We start from the raw sequence: 20,400 nt of genomic DNA, 5'->3' as shown, positions 1-20,400 counted from the left end.
TACTATTTCGCATCAGTGGGAAGATGGATGGAGCCATGTACCATGCAGTCTTGAGGGACAACCTCCTCCCCTCTGCTAGGAAGCTGAAAATGGGCCGTGGTTGGTTCTTCCAACATGACAACGATCCAAAGCATACAGCAAAGGCAACAAAGGAGTGGCTCAAGAAGAACCATATTAAGGTCATGGAGTGGCCCAGCCAGTCTCCGGACCCCAATCCTATTGAAAATCTATGGAGGGAACTGAAGGTCCGAGTTGCCAAGCGACAGCCCACCAACCTGAATGATCTCGAGAGGATCTGCAAATAAGAGTGGGCCAAAATTCCCCCTGATATGTGTGCTAACCTTGTGGTTAACTACCACAAACGTCTGACCGCTGTGCTTGCAAACAAAGGCTTTGCCACCAAGTATTAACTGCTTTTGTCTAGAGGGATCAAATACTTATTTCCATCCATCCATCCATTTTCTACCGCTTATTCCCTTTTGGGGTCGCGGGGGGCGCTGGCGCCTATCTCAGCTACAATCGGGCGGAAGGCGGGGTACACCTTGGACACATCGCCACCTCATCACAGGGCCAACACAGATAGACAGACAACATTCACACTCACATTCACACATTAGGGCCATTTTAGTGTTGCCAATCAACCTATCCCCAGGTGCATGTCTTTGGAAATAGGAGGAAGCCGGAGTGCCCGGAGGGAACCCACGCATTCACGGGGAGCACATGCAAACTCCACACAGAAAGATTCCGAGCTTGGATTTGAACCCAGGACTGCAGGAACTTCTTATTGTGAGGCAGATGCACTAACCCCTCTGCCACCGAGAAGCCATACTTATTTCCCTCAATGAAATACAAATGAATTAAAATATATTCTTGGAAGTTATTTTCTGGATTTTCGTTTTGATATTCTGTCTCTCCATGTTAGAATACATCTACCATTAAAAGTATAGAATGATCATGTCTTTATTAGTGGGCAAACCAACAAAATCAGCAAGGGATCAAATACTTTTTATTCTCACTATATATACACTACCGTTCAAAAGTTTGGGGTCACCCAAACAATTTTGTGTTTTCCATGAAAAGTCACACTTATTCAGCACCATACGTTGTGAAATAAATAGAAAATAGAGTCAAGACAATGACAAGGTTAGAAATAATGATTTGTATTTGAAATAAGATTTTTTTTACATCAAACTTTGCTTTCGTCAAAGAATCCTACATTTGCAGCAATTACGGCATTGCAGACCTTTGGCATTCTAGCTGTTAATTTGTTGAGGTAATCTGGAGAAATTGCACCCCACGCTTCTAGAAGCCGCTCCCACAAGTTGGATTGGTTGGATGGGCACTTCTTGAGTTCCATACGGTCAAGCTGCTCCCCCAACAGCTCAATGGGGTTCAGATCTGGTGACTGCGCTGGCCACTCCATTACCGATAGAATACCAGCTGCCTCCTTCTTCTCTAAATAGTTTTTGCACAATTTGGAGGTGTGTTTTGGGTCATTGTCCTGTTGTAGGATGAAATTGGCTCAAATCAAGCGCTGTCCACTGTGTATGGCATGGCGTTGCAAAATGGAGTGATAGCCTTCCTTATTCAAAATCCCTTTTACCCTGTACAAATCTCCCACATTACCACCACCAAAGCAACCCCAGACCATCACATTACCTCCACCATGCTTAAAAGATGGCGTCAGGCATTCTTCCAGCATCTTTTCAGTTGTTCTGTGTCTCACAAACGTTCTTCTTTGTGATCCAAACACCTCAAACTTGGATTCATCCGTCCACAACACTTTTTTCCAGTCTTCCTCTGTCCAATGTCTGTGTTCTTTTGCCCATCTTAATCATTTTCTTTTATTGGCCAGTCTCAGATATGGCTTTTTCTTTGACACTCTGCCCTGAAGGCCAGAATCCCGCAGCCGCCTCTTCACTGTAGATGATGACACTGGTGTTTTGTGGGTACTATTTAATGAAGATGCCAGTTGGGGACCTGTGAGGCGTCCGTTTCTCAAACTAGAGACTCTAATGTACTTATCTTCTTGCTCAGTTGTGCAACGCGGCCTCCCACTTCTTTTTCTACTGTTTAGAGCCTGTTTGTGCTGTCCTCTGAAGGGAGTAGTACATACCGTTGTAGGAAATATTCAATTTCTCAGCAATTTCTTGCATGGAATAGCCTTCATTTCTAAGAACAAGAATAGACTGTCGAGTTTCAGATGAAAGTTAAATAAATAAATGGGTTGTACTTGTATAGCGCTTTTCTACCTTCAAGGTACTCAAAGCGCTTTGACACTACTTCCACATTTACCCATTCACACACACATTCACACACTGATGGAGGGAGCTGCCATACAAGGCGCCAACCAGCACCCATCAGGAGCAAGGGTGAAGTGTCTTGCTCAGGACACAACGGACGTGATGAGGTTGGTACTAGGTGGGATTTGAACCAGGGACCCTCGGGTTGCGCACGGCCACTCTCCCACTGCGCCACGCCGTCCTCTTTTTCTGGCCATTTTGAGTGTTTAATTGACCCCACAAATGTGATGCTCCAGAAACTCAATCTGCGCTAAGGAAGGTCAGTTTTGTAGCTTCTGTAACGAGCTAAACTGTTTTCAGATGTGTGAACATGATTGCACAAGGGTTTTCTAATCATCAATTAGCCTTCTGAGCCAATGAGCAAACACATGGTACCATTAGAACACTGGAGTGATAGTTGCTGGAAATGGGCCTCTATACACCTATGTAGATATTGCTCCAAAAACCAGACATTTGCAGCTAGAATAGTCATTTACCACAATAGCAATGTATAGAGTGTATTTCTTTAAAGTTAAGACTAGTTTAAAGTTATCTTCATTGAAAAGTACACTGCTTTTCCTTCGAAAATAAGGACATTTCAATGTGACCCCAAACTTTTGAACGGTAGTGTGTGTATATATATATATATATTAGTTGATTGCACAGTTCAGTACATATTCCGTACAATTGACCACTAAATGGTAACACCCCAATTAGTTTTTCAACATGTTTAAATCGGGGTCCGCGTTAATCAATTCATGGCATATATATATATATATATATGACTGTATCTATCTATCCATCCATCCATCTTCTTCTTTTGTCCGAGGTCAGGTCGCGGAGGCAGCAGCCTGAGCAAGGAAGCTCAGACTTCCCTCTCCCCAGCCACTTCGTCCAGCCCCTCCTGGGGGATCCCGAGGCGTTCCCAGGCCAGCCGGGAGACATAGTCTTCCCAACGTGTCCTGGGTCTTCCCCGTGGCCTCCTACCGGTTGGACGTGCCCTAAACACCTCTCTAGGGAGGCATTCGGGTGGCATCCTGTCTAGATGCCCGAACCATCTCATCCGGCTTCTCTCGATGTGGAGGAGCAGCGGATTTACTTTGAGCTCATCCCGGATGACAGAGCTTCTCACCCTATCTCTAAGGGAGAGCCCCGTTGCCCGGCGTAGGAAGTTCATTTGGGCCGCTTGTACCCGTGATCTTGTCCTTTCGGTCATAACCCAAAGCTCATGACCATAGGTGAGGATGGGAACGTAGATCAATCGGTAAATTGAGAGCTTTGCCTTCCGGCTCAGCTCCTTCTTCACCACAACGGATCGATACAGCATCCGCATTACTGAAGACGCCGCACCGATCCGCCTGTCGATCTCACCATCCACTCTTCCCTCACTCGTGAACAAGACTCCGAGGTACTTGAACTCCTCCACATGGGGCAAGATCTCCTCCTATATAGCTGTAATTCACTGAAATTCAAGTATTTCTTCTCTGTATGTATGTATGTATGTGTGTGTATGTATGTATGTATGTATGTATGTATATATATGTATATATATATATATATATATTGTTTATATAAATAAAAGAAGGAGGACAGGGATGATGTTCGTTAAGAAATTATCGATGTCAATGCCATTAGCGAATCCTCTAATCGAATCCAGATAGGTTGTTGTGTGTACACCTTGTGCGTGCACTGAGTTCCAAAAGATGTTAAGTGACTCGGCCGGCACACTGTTTATATGGAGGAAAAGCGGACGTGGCTGAGGACAGCAATGCTGACGTTACTGAGGACAGCATGCGGCCGATAAAGGGTGAAGGTTTCAGATGAGAGAGGACGCTAAAGACACACCCCCATATTGTTGTCTGGGTGGAAATCTGGAGAAATTTGTGAGAATGGTTACCCCGGGAGACATATAATATATACGATATATAACAATTACCATGTACAATATCACAGTAGATGTAACAGCTGCAGCATAAAATAGAGAGTAGATCGTCTGCATTTTTTGTCCTCTGATTGTTTGATCAGAGCAAAGCTGCCCACTATGGATGTCAGACAAGAAATGTAGTTGGGGTCAGAAATACTGAAAAATATATTTTTTAAGGTGGAAATTTCGGTAAATTATAGAGATCGTAAGCAGTGTTAGGAAAAACTGCCTTACTTTTACTAGTACCGAGTAATCTAGTTTAACGTACATTACAAAGCCGTTACCGATTCGTTTGATGTCATGTGGCTGCTTTTCTGATATATGTGAACAAGACGGGGTCAGAAGCACAGCAAGTTCACTGCCTAAATTAAAGGCCTACTGAAATGAGATTTTCTTATTTAAACGGGGATAGCAGGTCCATTGTGTGTGTCATACTTGATCATTTCGTGATATTGCCATATTTTTTCTGAAAGGATTTAGTAGAGAACATCGACGATAAAGTTTGCAACTTTTGGTCGTTAATAAAAAAGCCTTCCCTGTACCAGAAGTAGCAGACGATGTGCGCGTGACGTCACGGGTTGTGGAGCTCCTCACATCTGACCGTTGTTTACAATCATGGCCACAAGCAGCGAGAGCGATTCGGACCGAGAAAGCGACGATTTCCCCATTAATTTGAGCGAGGATGAAGGATTTGTGGCTGAGGAAAGTGAGAATGAAGGACTGGAAAAAAAAAGACTATACAGTGGGAAAGATTCAGATGTTATCAGACAAATTTACTGGGATAATTCTGGAAAATCCCTTATCTGCTTATTGTGTTACTAGTGTTTTAGTGAGATTGTATGGTCGTACCTGTACAACCTGAAAGTCGGCCCACACCTTTCTTCAGCACCAGTCGACGGGTGGTGGCGATACCCATCTCTGCCTTTCGCAAGGGACCCTCTTCGACACACGATCTTTCGAAAGGATGGCTGCATAATACACTGTACTTTGTGTGTGTGTGGTCCAATCCAACCGTGTTCGCTTGACCGCTCTGTTCCATAGTAAAGCTTCACCGTCATCTTTTGGTAATGTAAACAATGAAACACCGGCTGTGTTTGTGTTGCTAAAGGCGGCCGCAATACACTGCTTCCCACCTACAGCTTTCTTCTTTGACGTGTCCATTATTAATTGAACAAATTGCAAAAGATTCAACAACACAGACGTCCAGAATACTCTGGAATTACGCGATAAAAACAGACTACTTATAGCTGGGAACGGTGCTGGAACAAAATGTCTTTTACAATGCGTGACTTCACGCACACGCGTCGTCATACCGCAACGTTTTAGCATGATACTTCCTTGCGAAATTTAAAATTTAAATTTAGTAAACTAAACCGGCCGTATTGGCATGTGTTGCAATGTTAAGATTTCATCATTGATATATAAACTATCAGACTACGTGGTCGGTAGTAGTGGGTTTCAGTAGGCTTTTAACTTTTTACTAATTAAAGCAACAACCAACACCGCAACACAATAAACAACATCACGCTGCAAACAATATGCAGGCAAAGTAGACACACACTCTGACTACCACTATGAGGGAATAATGCATGACAACTCAATGATTAAAGTGACAAGCTTGAACTCTTACAAAAACCAGTTTGTGAACAAAAACATAAGCCAGCCATCGAAGCAGATTCAGTCACTTTGTGAACTAGCGCTAACATAATCCAGTAAATAGAAAACTGCCGCTGCTAAGCAAACCAACAAAGCTGAGTAACAATGCTGCTCCAAATACGCTCTTGCTGACGTCACATGTCACTTCGCAACAGGCATCTATCTCCTTTTAGAAGGCGCGCACATAGACACCCTGCTCTCATGAAATGTTGCTCAACTATATATGCCTGATATTTGATTTTTTTCCCTTATTTTTAGGTAATGCAATAATTACTTTTCCTTGTAATTAATTACACTTATGAAAGCTTAATTCCGTTAGTAATTTAATTACTTTTTTTGGTAAAGTAACAAGTAACTATCATTAGTCACTTTTTAAAGGTAATTTTTAAAGAAAGGGCAACCAACCCCAAAGCTGGCTAATTTACCCTACTGTTAAGAATGGAATGGATTGATTTTATATATTAATACTCACCATCTCCACGGAATATGATGTATTCTTTTCAGGTTATGTTATTTACGTTTTAGATATATATTGATGTTTGTTACATTTGGCCGCAACCATATTTACAGACCGTTTTTACTATCCAACCATCCATTTCTTACCGCTTGTCCCTTACAATGCAGAATTACAAAATATATTTAACTTGTTTCAGTTTAATAGATTAAAAGTAAACTGGGTTTTTTGCATTTATCTTTGATTTATTGATTGAATCGTTTATTAGTATATTGCACAGTACAGTACATATTCTGTACAATTGACCACTAAATGGTAAAACTCTAATAAGTTTTTCCAACTTGTTTAAGTTGGGGTCTACGTTAATCAATTCATTAGGTTTAGTTGACTTCCTGTGTGAAAGAAAGGGAGGTGTTAGAAAAAAAAATATATATACGTGTCAATAAGCAAGTAAAAAGCAAGCATAATCCTTATGGGCTACAGATGTGGGGTTTTTTTACTTTCTGATTTGTAATAGCTGACCAGGAAGGTTTTATAAGTGGATTTTGAGTGAGCACTCCATTTCTGACTGCTTAGCTTGGCTCCAAGCGCCACATTTATGCCTTCCTCGCTCTCTGGGCTTTGTTTTGCTCCGACCTTTTGCCCTCTCTTCATGCTTGATAAGAACCAGTCATTCATCCTCCGTATATTCAGCTTCAAAAAGACTAAAGTTTTGAATCCTCATTGTCCAAAAATAGCCATCTTCGTCATCTATTATGAAGTCTGTCATTATAAGAAAACACAACACACGTTTGGTTGCTGGAAGTAGAAGACATTCATTTGCTGGTGTAAGTCAGAAGTTCTATGGGCAGGGAAATAAATGCGGCAAGGAAAAAGGTTCCGGTAATGTTTACAATGACCAAAATACGGTAAATATTGTACATATTACATATTGTTATCAATATGTCTGCTACTATGTTTTATACATACTTGCAGTGTGTCTATAAAACGTTGATGGAGGGTGTTGAAATGGTTTTAGAGGGCTCTGCAGGGTACAACTCACATAAGCCGCATCTTGCAAGCGTTTTTATTTTGTCTTCTTAAATCCTAAATAAAGCAAAAACATATTTGTTGTCTTATTACATCAGGATTGTGAAAGATAAGAAAAATCTTACCAAAAAAGTGCGGTTCCCCTTCTAAATTTGTAGAATATTTCATAATCTTTATGTTAGGTCTTGGCAAGAATGAGGACTCAGGTGCAGAAGAGAGACAATTGACTCAGACTTTATTTGGACAGTTTTCTTTTATATCTCTTGGACAGGGTGATTAAAACAAAGTGGCTACAAAATCTATCTTTGATACATTCGAGTAACAAAGGATATGTAGCATAGGGCGTAAGTCAATAAACGTAAAATCACTCCATAGGAGGAAAAAAGAAATAGCAAAGTTGTACACAAATCTAATAAAAAAAACCCAACAATCTATGATTATCTACAAAAAAGGTAAATCACTCATGCTGAGGAGTCGAGAAGCTATAAACAGAAAGTATGTTATAAAGTGCTGAGAAGACTGCAAACCATGGCCGGCTCTACGCAGGGGCAAGAGGGGGTAGAGCCCCGTTAAATAAATGTCTTGCCCCCTCAAATCAAAATTTGAGAAAGCAAATTTGAATAAACTCACAAAATTACTACATTACAAGTTGACAAAATTATTTGCACTAGCGGAAAAATCCGCCGAAAAAGGGACACACACGATATAGTAGTGTCGGCTTCCCTCTCATCCCTCCCTCCGCTGTGCGTGTATTCAACATTCCACAGTCTGCGCAGCAGACACACACCCCTCAGCCCTCAGTAAACATCCAATCACTGTTGCAGTATGAAAGTAAAAGAATAGGAAAAGTTGTCTACATTTATCATATACTTATTAGGATGGGTGTATTTGTGTAGTCGTGTCTGTCATTAACACGTTTATCGTCGTGGACTTTTGGTGCTACGGAGTTCCTTTTTTTTTTTTTTTTTTTTTTACAACTTACAACGAGAGCAGTGACAGCGGAGGCTCTGAGCAGCAGTGGTTTGGAAGGCAGAGAGCCTCCACTGTCCCTGTAACAAACTACAAGTCATTTATGATGCTGTTAATGACGGTAAAAATGAAACATAAGGTATATATCCTGCTTAGCAGTCCTCCTCTGCTGTCCTCTGTTCAGAGCGGAGTCCCTAGCAACGGCCCGTTTTACTTAGCAGCGGTCTGGCAATCGACTGCTGGAATTCTTTTTGTGTTGTTTTTATTGTAATTCTACATAGTCAACCTTTAATGTTTCAATCTACATTTTGTAATAAACACATAAGTTTCATTTGATATGACCAAGACACCTAAAAACAAAAACACTGCCGTTTTCATCAATTTACAAGCAAGTGGGCAACACACATACATTGGAGTGAATGAATGTTATGCCCAGATGAGTGCCCATGTCCACTGCATGTGACAAACTGAAGACAAGTGACCTGTGTCTGACAAACCCCTACGTAAAGCCCCTCCCCAGGCTGTAGTCCTGTACTGTTGTTTTTTTTCTTCATGGAATCACAGCGTTTTTTTTCTGTTGTTGTTCAAGCTTACTTATTTTCTGCTCCAGCTTCCAGCAGCTCACAAAGAGAAAGTTAATGCTCTGTAATGCATCAATTTTTCAGAGCATTTAAAAAGTCTAGTCCTGCTCCTGCATGTAGTAGTAGCAATGATGCTACTGCTAGTACATCAGGGACAGCAGCTAGCAATACTGCACCTTTAGCACCAGCAAGCACCTTTTCTCCTGCACCAGCTCCTGCCGTCCCGCCAACAAGCGCTCCCCCAAAGCAGCCTGCTCAGCTACCCAGTGACTTAAATGGCAACGCACCATCTCAGCCAATACTGGGTGGCTACCCAAGGCGTGCATTTGGTACAACATTAAGATCATTCAATCCTGCCTGGTACCGCACACGACCATGGCTAGAGTATTCTGTGGTGCGAGACGCCTGCTTCTGTTTCCCCTGTCGGAAATATGGCAGTGCTGTTAATGTATCCCCCCCTGAGGGATTGCCACCTTATTGTGGTCAGGGGGATTGCGTGCTTCAGTGACCGTAAGAGCTATACCAGCAGGAGCTTAGTCTTCAGGTGGGACACCCATGTTGGACAGGTCTGAAGGTAGAGGCCTGACAAAGTGCAATCCACTACTCCAGGTTGGGGTTGGACACATAGCTAAAGACCCATTTCAATGAAGAAAGCATCTTTATTATAAGCACAGGGAAAAAAATGCTGGAGCATGATGTGTACACATGATGCCCTCTTCACATTTCTGACTGCCCCCTCATATAAGCATGCCTAGAACCGCCCCTGCTGCAAACTAAAGCGCTTCAAAAGGAGGAAAAAATGAAGGCGAGGCACTATGAAATTGACAGAAAGTCTTGAACAAAAAACTTTAGCAAACGTAAATCACTCTCTGAGGGAACAAATAAATCAATGAATAAAGCGAGACTATACTTATCAACTTGGTTCGAGGCTGTGGACAAAGGCTGGAGGTACGTGACGAGACGATATACTCTGGCAACAAGACAGGGGAAGACGAGGACTATATACACATGAGGGAGGGTGACACAGGTGGGCACAAGCAGGCAATCAGGAGAAACATCAGACCAGTGACACAGGAGGAAGAGCAAGTGGCCTGAAACGAGAGGAGGATTAGAATTTTCAAAATAAGACAGGAAGTTTGCCAGACAACCCCAAAACAGGACTTCCCTCACCACGGTGTGACACTTTACTATTGTAGATTTGTTATTGTTGACTTTGGCTGCGTCAAGTCTTTGAGCTGTCTCTTTTATTGCTTTATAGTCGACTCAAGATCAGAATCAGCTTCATTAGCTAAGTATTTGAACCAAAATTAATTTCACTTGGTAGACTGTGCTCTTAGTTCAATGCAAGAAACAAGAATTAACGATAATGTCATTGTCAGTATTTATCCATGTGCTTGATGTATTTGACAACACGTACTTGGGATTTTTCCCTTTCCTCCATTTGATTAGATGTACATTTTACAGTTGATGCTTCAAATGCCTGGAATTGTTCTCTGCCCCTTGAGCCTGCTCGCTTTGTTGGCCATGTCAGCGTTGCCTTTTGTCAGATGCTCATTGATGCAGACGTTTGTTCCTTTCAGTTGACTCACTGCCTCAGCAATGCAGCCTTATTTTTTACGTGGTGAACTGTACGATGATGACGGTTGTGGTGTTATTCCTGCTAGACATTGGAATGCATGTGCCCATGTCGTTCACATCTACAGCTACATAGGGCTGGGCGATATGGAAGAAAAAGTATATATTGATAATAGGGGTGTAACGGTACGTGTATTCGTATTGAACCGTTTCGGTACGGGGATTTCAGTCCGGTTCGGAGCTGCACCGAACGAGTTTCCACACGGACATATTAGGTAGCGTACCGCACGTTGTGTAAACAATGCACACCGAGGCACAACACACAGCATGCTAGCAGCGACCGGGCTACCGATAGACTGATCATACCTCCTCTTTTCACCAGATATGTCCTCTTTTGCAGGGATGTCTGGGTGGAGTTTCTTAAATGCCTCAAATGTCTGGTATTTTAAGTTAAGGTTGCGTGTATTTTCAATGTACGTTCAGGGTTAAGAAGGGGTTAAAAACAAAACAAATTGTGCACGCAGCAGCATTTGTGAGGGAGGGGCAGAGACAGAGCGCAAGAGAGTTATGATAAACGCCCATGCGTCGCCAGGCTCGGCTTTTTACCCATAGATTTATCAGATTTTATTTTTTATTATCTAAAGCAGGGCTGCCCACAGCTAATGTTTAAAAGGCCCACGGCACATTCTAAAAATACTATTAAAATAAACAAAAATATAACAAAAGTGAAATAAAAAAGCTTAAAGGCTAAATGTAATTTAGAAAAAGCTGCAATGTTGACTAATAAAACAAAGCTGTTTTTTCTTTCAAACTGTCATTGCTCAAAACATAATATTGAATCAAAATCAATGTTATTATGAATTATTGGCCGATCCAAGGTTCCTATTACTTCACATCAAATATTCCACTAAGAAAAATATTTTTTGGTGGAAGATTTTGCAAATTTGGTATATAAGTAACCAAAAAATGTATATTTGGTTGTTTTCTCACTGTGTCAAAAATGAACCGAACCGTGACCTCTAAACCGAGGTATGTACCTAACCGAAATTTTTGTGTACCGTTACACCCCTACTTGATATATTTTTACTTAAAGGGGAACATTATCACCAGACCTATGTAAGCGTCAATACATACCTTGATGTTGCAGAAAAAAGACCATATATTTTTTTAACCGATTTCCAAACTCTAAATGGGTGAATTTTGGCAAATTAAACGCCTTTCTGTTTATCGCTCTGGAGGCGATGACGTCAGAATGTGACGTTGCCGAGGTAACACAGCCGCTATTTTCATTTTCAACACATTGTAAACATTGGGTCTCAGCTCTGTTATCTTCCGTTTTTTCGACTATTTTTTGGAACCTTGGAGACATCATGCCTCGTCGGTGTGTTGTCTGAGGGTGTAACAACACTAACAGGGAGGGATTCAAGTTGCACCACTGGCCCGAATATGCGAAAGTGTCTACCGTCAGACCCCCATTGAATGTACCAAAGTGTCTCCACATTTTACCGGCGATGACAAACATGGCACAGAGATGTATGGATAACCTGCAGATGCATTTGCAACGATAAAGTCAACTAAATCACAAAGGTGAGTTTGTTGATGTTGACTTATGTGCTAATCAGACATATTTGGTCGCGGCGTGACTGCTAGCTAATCGATACTAACATGCTACGCTAATCGATGCTAACATGCTATTTACCGGCGGTGCTAAAGCAGACATGGCACAGAGGTGTATGGATAACCTGCAAATGCATTTGCAACGATAGTCAACGAAATCACAAAGGTGAGTTTTGTTGATGTTGACTGCAAGCTAATCGATGCTAACATGCTACGCTAATCGATGCTAACATGCTAATTACCGGCGGTGCTAAAGCAGACATGGCATAGAGATGTATGGATAATCTGCAGATGCATTTGCAACTATATTACATTTCCTTCCACCCACATTTAATGCGAAAAAACACTTACCAATCGACGGATTTAAGTTGCTCCAGTGTTACAAGATGCGAAAGTCCTGATCGTTTGATCCGCACATTTTACCGGCGATGCTAACGCAGCTATTCGGCCATGCTATGGCTATGAATAGCGTCAATAGCTATTCGCTCTATAGCTTCAGTTTCTTCTTTAATACTTTCATACTCCAACCATCTGTTTCAATACATGCGTAATCTGTTGAATCGCTTAAGATGCTGAAATCCGAGTCTGAATCCAAGCTAATGTCGCTATATCTTGCTGTGGTATTCCCATTGTTTGTTTACATTGGCAGCACTGTATGACGTCACAGGAAAATGGATAGTGGTTTTGAAGATAGCGAAAATAAGGCACTTTAAAGCTTTATTTAGGGATATTCCAAGACCGGTAAAATTTTGAAAAAAACATAAAAAAATACAACGAGCCACTGGGAACTAATTTTTATTGTTTTTAACCCTTTCGAAATTGTGATAATGTTCCCCTTTAAACTCGATATTCTATATATTTTCCGGTGAAAGTATACATATAAAGACATTCCTTTTTGAGCGAGATTCACTGAAATTGAAGTGAATGACAACTGTAGTGTAAACAGTCAGTGGCACTTTTATTAACCCAGTTAATCAAGATGGGTATTAACAGCACAGAAAATAAACGGTTTAAAGGGGAACATTATTACAATTTCTGAAGGGTTAAAACCAATAAAAATCAGCTCCCGGTGGCTTATTTTATTTGACGAAGTTTTTCTCAAAATTTTACCCATCACGCAATATCCTGAAAAACTGCTTCAAAGTGCCTGATTTACACCATCCCTATTTCCACCCGTCTATTGTCCTGTGACGTCACTGCGGGAAGCCACCAAAAACAAACATGGCGGATAGCACAGAAAGGTATAGCACAGTAGCTCGGATTCACACTCGGATTTCAGCGCTGTAAGCGATTCTACACATTACGCATGTACTGAAACGGATGGTTACAGTATGGAGGCAGGTACCAAAAACATAATTAAAGAAGAAAAAGAAGCTTTTGAGCCATATCCCAACGGACAGCGGCACAAGAGGAAGCACGGACGAATTCGGCAATCGCCTTTTAACCAACAATTGGTATGTGTTTGTTTGGCATTAAATGTGGGTGGAGGGAAAGGCTGGATGCAAATATAGCTACAAATGAGGCATAATGATGCAATATGTACATACAGCTAGCCTAAATAGCATGTTAGCATCGATTAGCTTGCAGTCATGCCGTGACCAAATATGTCTGATTAGCACAGTCAACATCAATAACATCAACAAAACTCACCTTTATGATTTTGTTGACTTAAACCTTGGAAATGCATCAGCTTTGAGTGTCGCAGGATATCCACACATTCTTGCCATCTCTGTTGTAGCATAGCTGTCGTCGGTAAAGTGTGCAAAAAAAAATTAGGGACTTTCGCATCTTTTGACCACTGGTGCAACTTGAAAACTCCTCTGTTCGTGTTGTTACACCCTCCGACAACACACCGACGAGGCATAATGTCTCCAAGGTACGGAAAACAGTCGAAAAAACGGAAAATAACAGAGCTGATTTGACTTGGTGTGTGTATTGTGTTTGAGAAAATGGCTGGCGGATTGCTTCATGTTGTGACGTCACGGGTGAAAGGTCATTGCTCCGACAGCGAACAATTGAAAGGCGTTTAAATCGCCAAATTCACTTTTTTAGAGTTCGGAAATAGGTTAAAAAAACATATGGTCTTTTTTCTGCAACATCAAGGTATATATTGACGCTTACATAGGTCTGGTGATAATGTTCCCCTTTAAGTAGCACATAATTACATAACATAAATAAATTAGAAAAATATTATTTTACGTAAAATACATAGCATAGCTGTGCAAATATTACAGAATGTTTCTGTGGAGGTTGTTGCCCTGCAGGGGGTTCTTCGGACCACCAAGGTGGGACCAAGTCATTGTTTTGCAAGTCACAAGTAAGTCTCAAGTCTTTGCCCTCAAGTCCGAGTCAAGTCTCGAGTCAAGTCCAAGTCAAAACTGAAAAGTCTCAAGTCAAGTCCCAAGTCTTGCATTTTGAGTTTCGAGTCATTTCAAGTCCTTTTAACCACAGACTAATATATTTACACAGATTGTGTATGCTTTTAAAACGCTGTATGTATTTATTATAAAAGAAAATAGTGCTGACATTGCACTTCATAATAGCACTATTAACCAGTTATTTTAAACATGTAACTCGTTCCTTTACAGAATAAACACATTTGAAAAAACAAGTGCAACTGTAATTATTTGCACAAAATTGTTATCATTGTATTTCCATGGCATATTGCATTGGAACTAGTTCCACAGCAGTTTCCATCCTGTTTTTACCTTATCTCATTAATCTCATCTCAAACTGTATGTGTTTTAATCCAATCCAATGCAATCCACTTTATTTATATAGCACATTCAAACAACAATAACGTTTCCAAAGTGCTGCACAGCCATGTTAAAAACAATTGTAAAAAAAAATAAATAAAATAAAATAAAAAAAAAGTATATATTTATATATATATATATATATATATATATATATATATATATATATATATATATATATATATATATATATTATGCTCCACCAATGACTGAATAAAAACAAAAAATAAATAAATATAAAAACAATATAAAAACAAATATGGTTAAAAACTATTTTAAAGGGTAAAATCAATTAAAACAGTAAAATAGAAATCAAAGTGTATAAAAAACACAGAGGACAACAGAGAACAGAGGACCACACAACTCACGTAGTGTTAAAAGCCAAAGAATAAAAGTGGGTCTTAAGACGAGACTTAAAACACTCCACTGTGGAAGCAGTTTGAACATGGAGGGGCAGAGTGTTCCAGAGCTTAGGGCCGGCCACAGAGAAGGCCCTGTCTCCCCTGGTCTTAAGTCTGGTCTTGGGCACCACGAGCTGGAACTGGCTCTCGGACCTCAGAGCGCGCGCAGGAATGTAAATTTGGATGAGGTCCGAGATATATTGAGGTGCCAGTCCATGTAAAGATTTAAAAACAAACAGCAATGTTTTAAAATCAACATTGCTGTTGATTTTTAAAGTGTGCGTACACATGAAAACCATAAATACATGAACATAACAATGAACAGAGTTGTACTTTTTAGATGTCAGGGCCCTATGGAATTTGTACACATATTCTAAATATAGTATACATTTTAACTGACCTTTATTTGACTGTTTGTCTTTTTGTAGGTGGCTAAAATACGTGGTGCTCCTGACCGCCGTCTAACGTTACGTTACTGTGTGTGATACATTCACTAACGTAACATTATGTGTAGGTACCTCATGCAGCTCTGCTTAAAAAAAATCACTTGACAAAAAGTATGAATAAGGTAGCAAACTGCAGTGGACGCAACAGATTGTAGTGTTTGCAATGACGTTATAACCATAGACATATTACACTGTAAGTAAACCCAGCATTGGCTGCTGTGACGCGAGCAATTTGGCCACCATCTTGAAGGGGTAATGAGGAGCTGGAGAGCAGCCTAAACTGACAGTTGAGAGGTAGAAACCAAAGATGCCGGGCTGGTGTTCAGCGTTTTCCTGCTTAAATGAGTGGACTGTTGAAAATAGGAACCGGGGGATTACTTTTCACAAGTAAGATTTAACATTAACATACTATTGGTAGTATTTTGTGAAAAGAATATTATCACAGAGTTGTGAAGGAGCAAAGATCTTCAATATTTGTATATGAAAATCACAAAGAAATCTTCTGGAGGAGGATGACCCCTCTACTGGTATTTGGTTTACAAACTTTCAGCCCCACCTAAAACAAAATTCACCAGCCACCACTGATTATGATGCATTCATCATTTTAGCCAAAACACAAGACAATACTCTCTTAACAGTATAACTAACCAGGAATAAGTCTTCAAGTAACAATATTCAAATACTAACTTTGTTGGGTAAGACAGAATTTGGTTTTATTCTGAATCCAGTGAAACAGATTGATGGCTTTAGCTGATATAAAGACTTTCAAGTGTTTATACTGTATATGTTTAAGTATTTGGCAGACACTTTTATCCAAAGCAACATACATGAAAAATACATATAAAACAATCACTGTAAACATGATCGTTTACGGGAAGAATGTAATAGAAAATATCAATACAAAGTGTCAAGACAAAAAAAACTCTCTGCTGTTGCAGCAACAGAGATAAAGTCTATTGGTCCGTAAGATATATAATATCTACTATATTCATGCATTTTTTATGTAGGATATACACATGTATATATAACCTAATCATATTGTTTCTTCAATTTAAAAATAGCTGACCGTTTTTTTCCCCTTCTCTGGGATTATTACTCTCAGTTTTGATCTTGGACGTCTGGTCACTTATAGCATATAAGAATATTCTATTATTGTTAAGCAAACTATGAACGCGCCAAAACATGTGTCCTTTATCATAGTTACACGTATGACAAAAAAGCGTGTGAAAATCAGTGGTATTCAGTGAGACAAAATGCGCTGACAGTTCATTGCTCCTGCCAAATGAATTGCACTGAGTGGAGTTGATCACCACTCCAAGATGGCGGCCAAGCGTCTCGTCTCGTCAGCGCCAGTAGTGGCCGATGCACCGTCTACTTATAAGATGTCTATGGTTCTAACCAGGGGTGTCGCCAGACATATTTCAGTGGGGCACGTGCCCCACTGTTGATCTGCAGTGCCCCAGTAAAAATTTCACCAATAAAACAAAAACGCTTCAGAGTTTTAAGTCTACATAACATAGACAACAGCGCACATACTACTTAGTATGGTAATTGATTGCTACTGTATTCACTCCACGAAACAGTGAGCACATGGCTACTTAATATGGTAATTTATTCACGTGTGGATGAGACTTTGGTTGAGAGAGAGAGAGAGAGAGAGAGAGAGAGAGGAGGGATTCGAATCACTTCGTGAGGTAGGTAATGTTAGCCAACAACAATTTGCTAATTACAATATTTTGATTTTGATTTGACTCAAACTGTAACTCCTAGATGGATTTAAGAAAGTTATTCGCCCGCAGCAGAGAATAAGCGAGGAATGAGAGATGTAAGTGAAGTCCTAGCTAGCTAGGCAACATCATTGTCTTACGTTGATGCTAAGTTAGCTAACGTTCTTCCTTGTATCAAGACAAACATATTCATTTGCTGTATTAGCTGTCGGGGAAATTTCCAATGAACATGAAACATAATGTTGGTTATTGTCTGCTGGTTCTGCATCAATGATGATTTGGAGTCAGCATGTGTGAGTTGAGTGCTTCTCAAATGGTTATCTTCAGGAAGAAAAACATTTTTCCATATCATCAAGTCGTGAGCCAAATTTTTAAATCATTCAAATTTATTTCACAGAAAAATAGCACAGTAGACTTGTCTTGTTAATCGGTGTGACTTTGACTAAAATAATCTTGTTTTGTCACCAGAAAAATGGCTACAGCTAAAGCATCTGGTTTTGTTTCCAGAAAAAAAATTTCTGTATTTGTTTTCAGAAAGATGGGTGAAAATATCGGGGTTTGTTGCCCCATTTAGATTTTTTTAAAATATATTTCCATGTCTGTCCTGAGTACTCCTCCAACTTGTTAGTCGGTTTGCCTTTTGCTAAAATACTCACTAATAGTTACTAGAAAAAAGGCTAAAATAATCTGCTTTTGTTGCCACAATTTGATTTTTTTCTCCCTAAACTTTTTTTTTTTCATCCACACATCTGACTGCGACTCACTGAAAATGACACACAATCCACTTTTATGTCACGACCCAGCAGTTGGGAACCACTGGTCAACTGTATAACAGTTACTGTAATATTTCCATGTCTGTCCAGAGTGATTGACCACTTTGCAAAAATGAAAACGAGACGTTACAGTTTACTTCTCAGAAAATGATTCCCTGAACAGACACACAACAGTTGTTAATTTATTGTACTACTGTGGCTTTATTGTTTTGTGTATATTTTATAGTTTTGTGTATCTGAAATAGGATTAGCCACATTGCCATAAATGGAAATTAAATAATACAAAAGAACCCAGAGATGTAGGAGTGCTTTATTTTTTGTTTTACTTTTGTAGATGTTAAATTTGCAGATTATTACTGCAATATATATTTTAAAAAGATTCATTGCTCTTCCTTTTTGCTTTTACCAGTAGCAGTTTAGAAGTCTGGAGTAAAAAAGTGCACAAGTAGGTCAAATGCATTAGTTAATTTCAGGTGGTTAATCAAAGATCCATACAACATAATCTGATATGATTTCATTGTTTAAAGCACTATTTATGTATTTTTTATGATAAATAAGTGCTAAAAATGTTTTTGCTTGCGCGCTTTGCACGCTCACATGAATTATTTGTGCCCCAGGTGTGCCCCAGTACAGTATTAGGTCTAGTGACGCCCCTGGTTCTAACGTTAGCAGTGAGTTTACAGTCTCACTGGTTTAACTACACAGCAAATAAAAGTTACGTTACTCAGCCAATAAACGTTAGCTTAAATTCAAAACTTACCCGTCTTTGTGGATTTTCAAATGTCGAACGAAGTTGGAAGTTGTTGCGTCTCCGTCTGTAATCTTCCAACCGCATGTTTGCATACGGTAATTCGTTATTTGTTGACCAAGTCGTTGTTTTAATACCCGAACAAAACTATTTTTGGCATAACTTTTCCTCACTGGCGCTTTGTTTAAGAGCTCTTCTGTGTTGGTTTTCCTGCAATTTGATTGGATGAATGCTGTGTGATGAATGTAACATTGATGTAATTTGATTGGTTGTTGTACTTACAGGTAGCGCACACACTGTCATCGCACACATGTTGACAAACACGCGTACACAATGGAAGATACAGAGCGCTCCTGAATAACTTTTTAATTGTTGGGTTTTGGTGAAAGTAGCAAGTCATGTCAAGTCCAAAGGCTCAAGTCCAAGTCAAGTCACAAGTCATTGATGTTAAAGTCTAAGTCGAGTTGCAAGTCTTTTTACATTCTGTCAAGTCGAGTCTAAAGTAATCAAATTCATGACTCGAGTCTGACTCGAGTCCAAGTCATGTGACTCGAGTCCACACCTCTGCCAATCATCATCATGAGAGCCCGGTTCAGGTTCACAATATATATTTATTTTTCCCAAATAAAGTCTCTGTGTTGCTTTTCAGCAATTTGTCTTTCTGTGTCCGTCTCGCTCTCACGCTCTCTCCAGCTCCAACTCCCACTCCATCCGGCTGCTCCCTTTTAACAGAGGGACATGTAATTAAATAGACATCTACGCACCTGTCGCTAATTTCGAGGCCGGTCCTGGCACACCCCGCTTTGTTGCAGGCCACGGGCCCCTCCACAGTATCAAACTCAGATAAAAAATAAATTGACAGGCAGGCGCTTCTTACAAACCCCGTTTCCATATGAGTTGGGAAATTGTGTTGGATGTAAATATAAATGGAATACAATGTTTTGCAAATCATTTTCAACCTATATTCAATTGAATGCACTACAAACAAAATATTTGATGTTCAAACTAATAAACTTATTTTTTTTTGCAAATAACAATTAACTTAGAATTTCATGGCTGCAACACGTGCCAAAGTAGTTGGGAAAGGGCATGTTCACCACTGTGTTACATCACCTTTTCTTTTAACAACACTCAATAAACGTTTGGAAACTGAGGAAACTAATTGTTGAAGCTTTGAAAGTAGAATTCTTTCCCATTCTTGTTTTATGTAGAGCTTCAGTCGTTCAACAGTCCGGGGTCTCCGCTGTCGTATTTTACGCTTCATAATACGCCACACATTTTCGATGGGAGACAGGTCTGGACTGCAGGCGGGCCAGGAAAGTACCCACACTCTTTTTTTTTTTCGACGCCACGCTGTTGTAACTCGTGCTGAATGTGGCTTGGCATTCATTGTCTTGCTGAAATAAGCAGGGGCGTCCATGAAAAAGACGGCGTTTAGATGGCAGCATATGTTCCAAAACCT

The 20,400-nt window shown here is 40.1% G+C and overlaps 1 protein-coding gene across 3 annotated transcripts in view; it reads left to right on the top strand.

Moving 5' to 3' along the window:
- LOC133554716 (gastrula zinc finger protein XlCGF57.1-like) overlaps nucleotides 1-20,400 on the top strand; it is a 34,018-nt gene that overhangs the window by 3,488 nt on the left and 10,130 nt on the right. Inside the window, exon 2 of one of the 3 annotated variants that reach the window (XR_009807193.1) lies at nucleotides 3,117-11,533. The exons of the other annotated variants lie outside the window; for them this stretch is intronic. The gene's annotated coding sequence lies outside the window, so the exon portion shown is untranslated. Of the gene's footprint in view, nucleotides 1-3,116; nucleotides 11,534-20,400 lie in introns of those variants that run through there. 3 annotated transcript variants of the gene reach the window in all.

The sequence above is a fragment of the Nerophis ophidion genome, linkage group LG01 (assembly GCF_033978795.1).
Source record: "Nerophis ophidion isolate RoL-2023_Sa linkage group LG01, RoL_Noph_v1.0, whole genome shotgun sequence".
NCBI lineage: Eukaryota > Metazoa > Chordata > Actinopteri > Syngnathiformes > Syngnathidae > Nerophis > Nerophis ophidion.
The sequence above is the reverse complement of the archived record's forward strand: the minus strand, read 5'-3'. Positions and strand labels throughout refer to the sequence as shown.